The 14,315-nt window shown below is 38.0% G+C and overlaps 1 protein-coding gene and 1 long non-coding RNA gene across 2 annotated transcripts in view; one reads left to right on the top strand and one right to left on the bottom strand.

The window, feature by feature from the left end:
* LOC307133013 overlaps positions 1-7,975 on the bottom strand; it is a 57,607-nt gene extending 49,632 nt beyond the window's left edge. The window contains exons 1-2 of the long non-coding RNA XR_013817352.1: positions 7,724-7,975; positions 163-315 (exon numbers count right to left, since the gene is read on the bottom strand). This is a non-coding gene — a long non-coding RNA (uncharacterized lncRNA). The remainder of the gene's footprint in view (positions 1-162; positions 316-7,723) is intronic.
* Positions 1-14,315, top strand: part of bmp1a (bone morphogenetic protein 1a) — a 158,037-nt gene that overhangs the window by 22,059 nt on the left and 121,663 nt on the right. The gene's annotated exons all lie outside the window — the stretch shown is intronic.

Consider the following 14,315-nt stretch of genomic DNA (forward strand, 5'->3'; position numbering starts at 1 on the left):
TATATATATCTGCAACTAATGTTGCATTGATGGTGGTTGAGGAGATTCCCCCCTTCCACATGTAAAGCGCTTTGAGTACCTAGAAAAGCTCTATATAAATGTAACATATTATTATTATTATTAATGTCCCTATCAAGAGGGATTATGAGTGCAGTGAACTACCTGTTTGTTTTCCAAATGGCAGGCATCTCTTTGGTCGTGTGTCTTCAGAAGTCAACGATCATTCCCCCCAGGCCGTCTGAGAGTCTAGCCGACTGAAAACAGTCGCCTCCTTCTATCGCACTTTCTTCATCCCTGACCTCCCTCTGACAATCCCTGAAGGCAACACAGTTTGTTAGGGAATAAAGCCCATTCCCCAGTCCACGGCTGGAGTCTAGTAGGAGTCTAGAAAAACAAACTATGATTAGCCATTTCAAACGCTGTAGCCGCGTGGGCTTCTGTCGCCTGATATCTAAATTGCAGTGTCAGGAAATGTCAAGGTAAGCATTTGCTAAGGAAGAACAGCTGGAAGTGTTTTTACAGGAGAGGCGAGAAAAGGGGCCGTGGTGTTTACAAGATTCCCTCATCCTCACGATCCTAACACTAATGCTTTACACCATCTGGGTCTGTCCAGAGGAGACATTTGTTTGTCTAACAAGAAAAGAAACACCATTACCTCCAGGGAAATGTCCGTTTATTATTGGATTTGCACATGCTTAAATATTTCCTCGACACTCTTGTCTAAATCAACAAAATTTCTCTGGACATTTGACTATGGGTGAATCTTTTATCTGCTTGTTTCATACACCTAAAGAAGACATTAAGTGAAACCGGGATTGTGAGCACAGAGCAGGCTACTAGACGAGGTCTTCATGAATGTGAATAGTGCGTTTACATTTCAGGAGGTTTCACAGTAGTAGCCATGACGGGTATTATCATTCGCAGCGGGCTTGTAGTCTAACATGCGTCTGCCTTACGACCCCTAGGCTAGACTTTCCCACTGTTTACCTCAAAGATGCTGAAGGGCTGAAATCTCTGATATTGTGGGTGGTAACTTTAAGGCCTGTCTAGACCTCACATGTTATCCCCTCAGGGATTTGAATAGAAACCAGTCAAGGTGAAATGGGTGCCAACTGGCTTTTGTTAATGAAAGTGCTGTTGTATTTGGAGCCAAGGTGATTGTCGAAAAGGGCCAGGCAATGAAAAACGTGTGAGAGAAAGGTTTACCCAGCTGGACCTGGTGCTGTGGCACAATTAAAAGTAGCAAGTCTTAAGCGTTCAATCCTAATCCATCTACAGTAAAGCCTCTGTTGTCCTCTTTTAATTGCTTTTACTCGCTGTCCCAACAACAAATTTCTCTCCATGGGTGTTGGAGAATGTGAGTGACAGTCATAATTGCGTAGATTACAACAGAGAGCCTCTTGAAAGTTCTTGCATATTGAGGTCTTCCTAAATGGAAAATTAAGCTTCCTGAGTGTCAGTTTTAGACTGATATATCTGCCATTTTGACTTCACTGGCATCTGAAGTGTTACCACCCCTTGGTTCAATTTCAAAATCTACTGATAGCCTTGTCAGTGGATAAATGTCTTTTTGGAATCTGAGTAAATAATTTGTAAAATAAATGTTGTTTTCAATTGCTTTCAGAAATTTTGAGTAAATCTAATTTGCTGTCATAAATTGTGCATATTATCCATGTATTATCAAACTATATCATCATTCAGCCAAAAGAAGCGCTTATGTTTTTAATTTTAATTTCAGTGATTATTTTAATTCGGCAACAGCAGTTTTTCTTCAAACACACATACCAAGGGGCCATTAAGGCCCCAATAACTTCAAGCAAATTTCGATCAAAATCAGGCCAAAACGAAGTTTGTTTGGAGTTAATTTCTGAAGCTCGAAACAGTCTAGCATTTTTTCTTATTAATACTTAGAAATACTAGAAATTAATACTTATTTTCAGCAAGGATGCTTTAAATTGATCAAAAGTCAGTAAAAAATGTAATTGTAATGTTACAAAATATTTCTACTTCATATAAATTATGTTTTTGAACCATCTATTCATCAAGGAATCCTAAATTTTTTTATCGTTTTTGTATCAAAATTGTAATTGAATCGTTTCCAACAAAATATTGGGCAGCACAACTGTTTCAACTTTGAAATTAATAATAAATGTTTCTTGAGCAAATCATCATATATTAGAATGATTTCTGAAGGATCATGACACTGAAGACTGGAGCAATAATGCTGCAAATTCAGCTTTACGTTTTAAACTATATTAAAATAGTAAACAATTACTGTAAATGTTAATAATAAATCAGAATATTACTGTTTTTTATTTAAAAAAATGCAGCCTAGTGAGCAGAAAAGACTTCTTTCAAAAACATTGCAACATTTTTGAACGGTAGTGTAATACATATGTGTTTATTATAGAAACCGTTTGCTTTTGTGTGATGCGTCATCCACGCCACTAGGTGTCAATATAGTCCAAGATGATTGTTATATCAGCCAGCACAACTAAACAAAAAAATGACTGAGAGCACCTTTTAAAGGCCGAAATGAACATTAAAGGGTTAATTCACCCAAAAATTTATATTAGCCCATGATTTACTCACCGATCGCCTTCCGTATTCAATTTATGGAAAAATAGTTGAAAGTGCCTCTGCCGTTCAAAATACTTACGCTACCACTTGCGCTCGTCAACTTAGCATAAGCATTTTGAATTGCGAGAGGCACTTTCAACACTTTTTTTTCCACGGAAGGCGATCGGCCGGAACTTTACTTTATAAAGTTTTAAATATGGATATTTTTCTTACACAAACGCATCAATTCTTTCAGAAGGCCTTTATTAACCCCCCCAGAGCCGTGTGGAGCACGTTATTTGACGGACGGATGCATTTTTAGGGACTTCAAAAACAGCAACAATTACTGTTTTTGGACAATCAGGACTTATGTCATATAACTCCGATTTTATTCGTCTGAAAGAAGAATGTCATTATACACCTAGGATGAATTGAGGGTGAGTAAATCATGGGCTAATTTTCCTTTTTGGGTGAACTATCCCTTTAAACTTCTAGTATATAATGTTACAAAAGATTTCTACTTCAAATAAATTATGTTTTTGAACTTTCTTTTGATCAAGGAATCCTAAAAAAATTGAGCAGCACAACATTGATAATTATAAATACAATTTTCTTGAGCAGCAAATTAGCATATTAGAATTTGAGCGGCTATTTCCCCACGGCTAAATCTGATGGATCATGTGACACTCCAAGACTGGAGCAATGATGCTGAAAATTCAGCTTTATGTTTTAAACTATATTAAAATAGAAAGCAATTACTGTGAATGTTAATAATAAATCACAATATTACTGTTTACTCTATTTTGATCATTAAATGCAGCCTTGGTGAGCATAATAGACTTCTTTCAAAAACATTACACAATGTTACATTTTTGAACGGTAGTGTAAATGTGTTAAAAGGGTAACTTCAGTGATTTACCATTAAGCTTTGTATCAGTAGAAACCCGGTAGTATATTCGAATTACTTTTCCCCCTCATATCCCCCTGAGACGAGATAATTATGCATTTTATTTCTGGAAAAAATCCTCCGATGACGCAAATATCGTCATTTTGCGTCATTGGAGGATTTTTGGCCAGAGCCTAGAGACTACAGGAGCTAGTTCCGCATGTTATCGACCCGCCCACAGGGGAGGGATCTCACTCACAGAATGTAAATGTGCACGGCCGCTTCCGCTCGGGCATTCATAAAGGAGAGGTACGGAGCAAAGTGAGTGTTTCAACTTTTCAATGAATTCCTATGAAAGTTTAGTTACACATGCTATCTGATAACGCGCCAGACTGGACACACGCAGAGAATGAATGCCGCGCTTACCTCAGCTCTGCTCAGCTCTTCGTGATGAATTAAATCTGACTCCTGCTGCGTCTGTGACGTGACTTTCGTTCGGCTCACTCACACTTTATTGAAAAGACACGTTCAGTTTTTATTTGTAGTGTCTACTCTCTAACTGAACTAAATTATTTTATTACTATGAATATCAAAACGACGGTGGGGCGGTGCCACGGTGGGCAAGTGAAAACCAATAGCCGTGGCTTTGGAAGTGGCCTCGTAGGGCAGCAAAGCAAGTGCATTCTGGGAGTTGTTGTCTTTCATCCACATGAGACAAAAATACATTTTCTGTCTTTTCTCAGTCTAGAAGGCACCAAATTCAAAAATAATTTCACCTTTCTACTACATAAATGACACAGTTTAAATACACATTCATCTTCCCGGCGCTGAAGTGCCCCTTTAACAAACTGTTTGCTTTTATGTGGTGCATCATCCACGCCACTAGGTGTCAGTATAATCCAAGTTGATTGTTATATCAGCCGGCACAACAAAACAAAAAAGGACTGAGGGCACCTTTTAAAGGCCAAAACAAACATGAAACTCCTTGTAGTTTGAACCCTACATTGAACAGTCACGTCGCTAAATAGTCTTTTTTTCGGTTGAAACATTCACTCAAGATCATGCAGTGGCTTCTGAGGTTCTGCTGCAGCTGTTGAGTGTCTCTGTAATGAATGTGCCTGGATAAAGACCAACAGCAAACCCCAATCTGTCACCGCACTCCTTTATTCCACTTCATCAAATACGCCACATCTTTTCTCCGTGTCATTTATAGACCCTCTTTTGGTACATTCACTGAAGTTCATTAGTTCATGGCCATTGTGTTCCAGATTTGTAACGCGAAGCCTTTTAGGCCTCGTGCGATGCGATTCTGTGACTGTTTAGGCCTTGCGCTCCGATAAGCTCTTTTTAATTTCGGTGTTTAGAAAGCAGGAATTTGAGCTCGAGAGACAGAGAGGATTAAAAACGGGAATCCCTCAAGGACACACGGATAAAATGCGTCGAAATGAAATGAAACCAGGGAGGTTGGGCTGAACTTGTTCTCGCTAGTTTTGGCATCTGATGGGGCACAATTACACGCTAGATTAAGGGGCTTGTAGAGATACGGAGGATTGCGTCCCTCCCTCGGGAGGGTTGAATTCAGGATCTCTAGCCGACTGGAGGAGGCCGATCTGCCTTTCTGTTTGTGCCATGTGTCGCTGGCATTCTCCCTTGAGACTGCGGCGCTGGCATTGCTGGTGTTGGTGCCTTTGGAGTCCAGGTTTGTGAGATCAAACAGAGGGTGGTGGCCTAGCAACTATTTGTTTGGGTTTTCAGTCGTGGCAGTAAAGGGGGCTTTTTCTCGTACGATTGTTTTGGGTTCCTTTTATATACCCTAATGCTCTTGAAAAAACACACACACACTCTCTCTCTCTCTCTCTCTCTCTCTCTCTCTCTCTCTCTCTCTCTCTCTCTCTCTCTCTCAATCCTCTGCGGTATATATCCTGATCGGGGTCCTGATCACTCTGTCGGGGTTTATTCTGCGATAACAACCGGCTGGATGTACATTATCTTGCTTATTACACAGCTACTTGTCTCACGTAAATTAGACACAAAATATTGTCTTGAGTTTAAATATTTCATTAGCTCTTACTCAAAGCTTCCGCGAAGAAAAACTGTTCCAAACTGTTTTAAGCCTTTATCAATTTTTTTACCATATATGTTGAAATTAATGCTGAAAGGGATCGTTCATCCAAAAATGAAAATTAGCTCATGATTTACTCACCCTCAAGTCATCCTTATGACTTGAGGGTGAGTCATAAGGATGACAGGTGTATATGACAGTCTTCTTTCAGACAAATAAAATCGGAGTTATATTAAAAAAGTCCAGGCTAATCCAAGCTTTATAATGGCAGTAGTTGTTAGCTCTGTTTTTTAAGTCCTTAAAAATGCAGCTGTTCATCAAATAACGTGCTCCACACAGCTCTGGAGGGTTAATAAAGGCCTTCTGAAGCGAATTGATGCATTTGTGTAGGAAAAATTTCCATATTTAACACTATAAAGTATAGTTCCGGCCGTGAAACCCTTGAAGTCTTTCTTTGTAACCCGTGGTGGTTAAGTGTTTTTCAGTCACAAGATGGCGCCAGACAGTCAACGACAGCGTTAAGCATATAAGTAATACCGGTCAAGATAACTCGTAGTACCCGGATGAGCGGCGTGTTATTCACTTTGGTGGTTGTCATCTGGGAATAACATACCACTGGAATGCGCGATTGACCAATCCGAATCAAGTATTCCACAGAGCCGTGTAATAAACAGCCGATTGTGATATTGCGTTTATACATCAGTTATATGATACAAGTGAGTAAATAAATAAGTTGCAACAACGGAGTGTCTTTTAAAAACCCTCTTATGTGCAGAACTACTTCCTTCCACCATGGATTTAAATCTCAAGTTGACAGTTTAGCAGTTGAGCTCAAGCCTCCGTTACTAATTCTAAAATGTCCACTTTAGAACTGGTAACGAAGGAACGATTAGTCGCTTCATTGAAGCTTATTGTATTATGTAGAGTAGAGTATTATGGTATTATGAGAGAGAGACTAAACGAGTGTAATACCTGCATCTGATGTAGCATAATTTTTTCTGGTCGATGTCCGTAATATTATATCCATTACACAAAATCAGTTTGAATGTCCGCTAAGGAAAGCAATATCTTTGCGGGCACTGATCAGGGAGTCGGCCACGTTTATGTACACAATATACTGATTCATGACCTAGGAAGCTATAGGGAGCTGATTGAGACGCACCCTTTGTCTTTGTCCTTTTAAAATATACGGGTATTTCCAATGACAGCACTAACAACTTCTTTGTTCTGACTCACTCATAAAGACATATGTTACATCATTATCCATAATCCATAACTCATAATTATGTAACTTTCACTGAAGTCCATATCACAATCACTAACGGACCCTTTCTCAATACCAAATACATCATATTATTTATATAAAATAGTATTTTTTGAACAACATTATTTAAATCAACAACAAAAACAATTCTAAAAGACAATTTTTTAAATATTGATATTAATATGTTTCTTGAGTATCAAATCAGCATATTAGAATTATTTCTGAAGGATCATGTGACACTGTAGACTGGAGTAATGATGCTTAAAATTCAGCTTTGAGGATAGGAATAAATGACAGTTTGACATTAAAATAGAAAACATATTTTTAAAATAGAAAACAATAAAAAATTCTAGATTTGTAATATTTTACAACATTGTTTTCCTATTATTTTTTCTAAATAATCAGACAATTTTAAGGAAAAAATAAAATTGCATAGAATTGAATACACATAGCACATCACTGTCTCACAAGTTTTGAAAACATATTTAAGATGGATATTGTATCATTTTATTTTAGACAGATGGGGAAAAGAAATGTGACTTTTTTTCCAGATATATTACCAGAACTTATTTTAACATCCACAGTAATTCTCTAATTCTTTTCTTTATGCTTTTATCACAAGCTGATTTTCTTGCAACTCTCAAAAGTAATAATATATATAAAATTCTTAAACAATTAACATGTTTGATGTTAGTAAATCATATCATTTTATTTTAGACAAACAGGGAAAGTAAGGTGTCTGGATATTAACATCCAAAGTAATTTTGGGGTCAGAAGTTATTCCATTAAATAACAAATAAAATGCATAGCATTTATTTCACATAATATGATATTTGTTAATAATATTTTGTGTGCTCATCTTGTAAATATGTTTTTTTTCTATGAATATTTATTCATAACTGAATCATGTGTAAATTATTACTAAAGCAGCACATTGATATTGTTATTGTACCTTTTCTCAGGATGGGCCAATCTCGGTCGTTGTTTGTGATCGCCAGTTAAGGATTTATTCATCATTTCACACAGTAAAGAGTGAAAGACATCTGTCTGCATCAACAGTCTCTGGAACGTCTCCATGTACTCACTGACATCTGGTAGCAGGCTCTTATTAGAACACGTTTTGATCCATTTGGAGGTCTCACACACTTTTGCCGGCAGATTTATTAATGCCACGCTATATATGGCGTAATCGCTCGCTGTCAGTTCCTTCTCTTTCATCCAGACTCTTTTATCTGTGTATGATAGTGTGTGTGTGTGTGTTTGGGAGGGATGTTAGGGTTAGTGAGAGGATCTTTTGGTCTTGGCATGTTCCTCCAGATCTGTCTTCTGAGCTTGTCTGGTCTTGTCAGGGAGAATTTACACCTTTGTTTTGGTCAGTGTTAGAATGCAACCTCACATAAAGTCATTTGCTAGAATTTCTCTCATGTAAGGTAAGAGACACACAGAGAGTGGACTGTAAATGTTTTTCTAACTCTTTATATTAGGCGTCATTAACTACTATGTACCTAACCATTCTTTTTTATGTAAGTACAATGTATTTATGTTGTATTGCTGATGAGAAACGGGTAAGGTTAGGGACAGGTTTGGTGGGATGTGTAGGTTTTAGGGGGGTTAAGGTGTAGGTCAAGGGTCAACAGAGTAATAATAGATGTTATTAAATGCAGGTATTTTTTTTATAATTACAATGTAAAAAACATGCATTGTATCAAATGATTAATTTAAATGTTATTACATAATAGTTAAGGACACTTCAATAAAAGTAAGACCAAATATCTAATATTTTCTTAAAAACAAAATTATTTATATATGAAGTAGAATTGCATAAATTGAGAACTGTTTTCAGAGAATATAACTTAAGTTGATTTTATTTTATGAAGTTTATTATTTCCTGCTTCATTAACATTATTTTTAAGCATACATCTATCATTAGTAATCTGAATTATATCTAAATTCTATTCATGTTTCAAGTACAGTCAAACCAAAATGTATTCAGACACCTTCAATATTTTCTCACATTTTCACAGTTTATTCGGTATAGTTTAGAAAATGGTAATAAAATATGGCAAGAACTCAGAGTTAAACTGTGTCTGAACAAATTCATCTTGATAATGTCAGATTACTTTGATAGAAAGGTATGTAATGGATTACAACCAACCAATCAGCCGTCAGCAGTTCAATTTAAGTACACAATTAGATAATACCAATTTAGGTCAACCAATGACCAAGCAATGCTTCTTTTTGTTCAGTCTGTGGTGTAAAAGGACGCTTTAGCAATTAAAGGTGGGGTAAGTGTTTTCTGGTAACCGATGTTGATTTCAAATCACCAAAGCAAACACACCCCTATTTTGATAGCTCCGCCCCACACATACGTAACCCAGGTAACGACTATGGCGGAATCTGCAGTTGCCAGCCGACCAAGGGTATGATGTCCTCAATAAGTGAAAGCAATGTATGTTACTATGGTAATCCCAAGCGGCAACCTCCCGCAGTTTCTCTTGAAGCCAATACGGAAGTGACTTAAACTGCAATTCATTGACTGGCCACTAGGGACAGGCTCCAGAAGGGAGCAGAATCTCATTGAGCCCCATGTTAAAATGGCCAACTTTACAGCAGAAAAACACATGTTTACAGCCTGGTACAAATTGTGGTTTTGGTCTATACGGCTAATTTTGCCTTTCATGACAACTGTGAGGGGGGTGAATTTTTTTATAACTCATTCGTTTACATTATATAAAGCTTTAAAGTCCTGCATAATTAAGGGCGTGGCCACTTTGAGTAACAGGTGGATAGCCATTTATCTGCTGTCTGTTAGTCACACGTCACCTCAGCTCCACCCACGTCCCGCCTCTTTGCCCATTTTCTATTATCCGGGAGTGATGCGCGATGACGCGCTGACAAGATGGCAACGGCCTGCTCGTCCCTACTTTGCGCTTCAAAACTGCTCTTAAGAATCCTATGGGTGACGTCACGGACACTACGTCCATATTTTTTTTACAGTCTATGGGTAATCCGTTCCGGTAGGTCGTTCATTGAAAATGTCATCCCTTCCATCCCAAAAACTCAAGCACAGTTCTCATGAACAACTCGATAGCACGAGCACGACAGTCCAACTAACGAATACAATACAATACAAACTAATACAATTTTCATTACAATTATGAGAAGATTAGAGGGTTATATCGATCATGAAAAGAGGAACCAAAGAAAACAAAACATATATGCGGAGTATATTATCTTATTTTTCGGACACACTGTGGAAGCTGACGCTTGAAACAGACGGCGAGGAGGTTTAGATGCTCCAGACTTATACGGTGTGGAAATGAATGGGTTTTTATCATCGCTGAAATTACCGACAATACGATCGCAAATGGACAAGCAAGCGAACATGACACATGAGCATATTCAAGCAAAAGCCAGCATATCGTCGCTGCCCGATGAAACTCACGTATGTCCAAAACGGTTACTTTTCAGGAAGTGAAAAAAACACCGTATTTCAAAAGCAGTTGAATGTAGCGTTGTCATACTTGGTACGGCATCTTTACATGTAACCATATTCTTGCCAGTGTAATGATATAATCCACATTTGACCAAAATTGAGTTTAAATGGACATGCGTGCATATTTTACAGTAACGGTGGTCGATACGCGTTCTTCCGATCATTAATTAGAATGGCCAAGTCGCGTTTCATATTGACAGAGGAATACGCTCAGTTTATTAAATAGCCTACGTCTTAGTTTATTAAATACGCTTAGTTTATTTAATATTAATTATACATTTATTAAATGTCTCTTGCAAACTATGAAGGGACAATGAATCAATACACTGACATGGTAATGCTAGACAGATACTTTGTTTGTACAGTCCTACCATAATTTTGTCACTCCTAGACGTACGTCTGGCGTCAGGGGGGAAACGTTTACCTCGATGAAGGAAAGTCATTGTCTCACCAGGCTATGTTTCACGAGACCGGCGAGATGCTTTCACAGGGCGGGAGATACGCGGCGTGATTGACAGCTTTGACACCAAATGGATATACGTGAAAATCAGATGACATGATTTCACAACTTTTCATTGGCCATTTAGATATGTGAAGCATACTGTATACGGAAATGAACCTGGACATTCAATCCGTCGAAAAATCTCAAAATCGGCAAAATGGACATACGTGGTTTTCATCGGACAGCGACGATATAATAATTCTGTGAAACAAAACAAAATCAATGTTACTCGCCTCTCGAGAAGAAATAAAGCAGCCTCGGCCGTCGCTCCTTGAGTTCTCTCCAGCGCTGGAAAGCTGATCCGACATTTACATGGGTCCTACTTCTTGCCTGATCGTAAACCTTTTGTTTCACAGTTGTTTTTTATTTGCCATCTCTGTCTTTCTGTCGTCGCTCAGCTAATGTCCGTCCTGTGTCATGTCTTTTTTTTTTTTTTTTTTTCAGTAAGCACTTTTTCTTTTCTTTTTTGGATCAATTTTTTTTTTTTTTTTTTTTTTTTTTTGCATAAATAGGGTCACATACAGTTGTCCATAGTTTTCTTCAGAATAAAACAAACAGAGAGGTGACCCTCTGAACCCCCCCTCCCACCCTTCAGCTGTCCCCAAGGTCCAGGGGCCTCATTTATAAACGTTGCGTACGCACAAAAGAAGGCGTACGCCACTCTCTACGCAATAATTGGTATTTATAAAAAGCAAACTTGACGGGAAAATGTGCGGTCCTTCACGCAAGCTCTGACCCAGGCGTACGCACAAAAACCGGTGAAATGAGAAATGGCGACACCGTCGGCAGATGGAAGAAACACGTGAAAGTGTGTGAAACTGCAGACCGTTGTGTAAAAGAAATGGCAATACTGCCTCTCATAAATAACTTGAAGACTTCACAAAGCAAGTATTACAATTAACAGCCTACACAAACACCCGTTTGATCGATCTGCAGTGTAAAACAAACAAAATCAAACGAAAATTACAACAGAAATGCAAAAAAAAAAAAAAAAGTGAAATATGTTCTGCAACAATATTGCATGTTATGCAATTCATCCTCATAAATAATATGGTAAACAGAACGAAATAATGTACAAAACTGATATTCTCGTCAATGTGTCCGTCTGGCGGAGCAGATGCAATTAGATAGACAGATAGATAGATAGATAATTAGGGAGATATATAGATAGATAAATTAATTGTCCACTGGGGAAAGTTGTTTTCATAGTAAAAATTTCTTCATCAGCTACGGAATCATGGTATTCATGCAAATGCCTTTAGTTTGTTTTATTTTCGATAAAATAACATATGATGTATGTCTCAACCATTCAGAAAGCTGCAAGAAATTACATTTGCACTGAACTATTTCCCATTTCCACGTAGATAATAGGGATAGGGATTAATAGGGATTCCCCAATAATTGCCGGCAGTCTCTCATCAAGAGGGGTCAGCTCCGGTGTCCCTTTCCCCCAACCGTGGCAAACACACTCTGGCGATGGAGCGAGCGCTAGACGTTTTTTTGCCTCGACTTTGATGTCCGATCATTTCTTTTTTTTTCCGGCCACAGTCCGAGGTTGTGATGCTACAGCATTTACGGCGTCTGCAACCTTTTGCCACTCAAGTGCCTTTTTGGCATTAGTAGGCTAATGCCCACACTGTGCCCTCCAAAAAATATTTTTCTCCTCTTTTCCACCTCGCCAACGATAATTTCTACTTCACATTGAGTGAAGTTACGTTTTTTTGATTTCCTCTCTGTATTTGCCATGATTTCGCAATTGATAAATATTAACTTGTGGGCGTTTCACGGACTATTTATGGGCAACTATGGGCGTGACATGAAGCCGCAAAAGCTGCGCTACATTTAGAATTGATTGTGATTTATTAAGGGAAAACTGCGTAGGATGTGCGTGCGCACGGTTTTATAAATCCAAATATTTCTTTGCGTACGCATGTCCTATGTTTCATCCGTACGCCACTTCTGACGCAAATCCTACGCAAAGTTTTATAAATGAGGCCCCAGGCCTCTGATCCTTTACATAAAATTGCAATCAAAACTAAATAATATTCACATATACATCTGCATAGTAAAATAAAATAAAAATTATTGTAATAATAAATAAAATTAAACAAACAAATAAATAAATACAGATACAGTCTGCAATATGAGAAACTTAGGATAAGTAGAGTAACATAAAGATCATCAGAGGTTTGAGAGTCCACACTATATCACAAAATTAGATTCTACCATCTTGAAGCTTTTCTGTCAACTCATCTGCCGCAGCTTCCCAAGCCTCAAGGGTTGATGCTCTAGCTTTATTTATTCTGGCGGTTGAAAGTTCTAACATTACTATATCATGAAACTGAAATAACCAGTGTCGCACAGATAAAGTATTGGGAGGAAGCCATCTTTGCGCAATTATCTTTTTGGCAGAGGTTAGCCCAGCCAGCCAAATCCTTCTTTGTAGCTCGGTGAAACCTAAATTGGAGTCATTGTTTAGAAGCAACACAACTGGTTGAACTGGTATCTCTTTTCCTATCATATCAGACAGTATTGATGAGATCTTTTCCCAAAACTCATAAACCTTCTCACATTCCCAGACCATATGCATGAATGTTCCCTCTTGTTGGTAGGGACAAAAACTACAGTAGGGATTGGCAGATAATTTAATGAGGAAGCGTTTCTTTGGTGTCCAGTACAATCTGTGACAAAATTTGAAATTAATTAACTGATGGTTTGGATTTTTTGATGCACAGAAAATATTTTTCCATACCGTCTCCCAATCAATCTGGTCCACAGATAACTCCCTTATCCAAATTGTGTGCAGTGGTAATTGTTTTTGTTTAAGAAGGTAAGGATAGACAGCTGACACTACCCTTTGTTGAGAAGGATTAAAGAGCCAACTATGAACTGGATGTGTTTCGAGAGCAGATCCCCATGGGACTCCATATGCTCTAAGGGCTGAACGCAGTTGCAAAAACAAAAAAAAGGATGATGCCGGTACATTAAAAGATGCAACTATATTTTGAAAACTAAACATCCCATTATCATTCCAAATGTCAGCAAGAGTCCTTATTCCCTGCTTTGACCACTGTTCTGATGTGAATGGTTCAGAACCACATTTAATATTCCTATTACGCCATAAGGGGGTCTGTAGGTGCCATTTGTTATTGTAACTTAATAATTTCTCCACTGCTATGAAAGTGTTAATGGTGTTTGTTACAATGGGACCGAAGGATTGCTTGCAATACTTTAAAGAGAGTCCAGAAAAAAGTACATCTTCAAGTCTAATTGGTCTGACAATTGCTGCTTCTATTTCTCTGCAAGGTGTGGAGGCTATAGAGTCAAACCATGTCTTGACTGCTCGCAGTTGGAATGCTTTATGATATAGCTCAAAATTGGGGAGGGAGAGACCTCCATTTTAGTACGTTGCAACGTCGCTAATTTTAATTTTGGTTGTTTGCCATTCCAGAGAAAAGTGCGAATTAAAGAGTCAAGTCTTTTCCACCATTTTAAAAGAGGTGGCAAGGGAATCATGGCACTGAGAAAATTAACCCTAGGTAATAT

Source organism: Gobio gobio, assembly GCF_949357685.1.
Source record: "Gobio gobio genome assembly, chromosome: 10".
NCBI lineage: Eukaryota > Metazoa > Chordata > Actinopteri > Cypriniformes > Gobionidae > Gobio > Gobio gobio.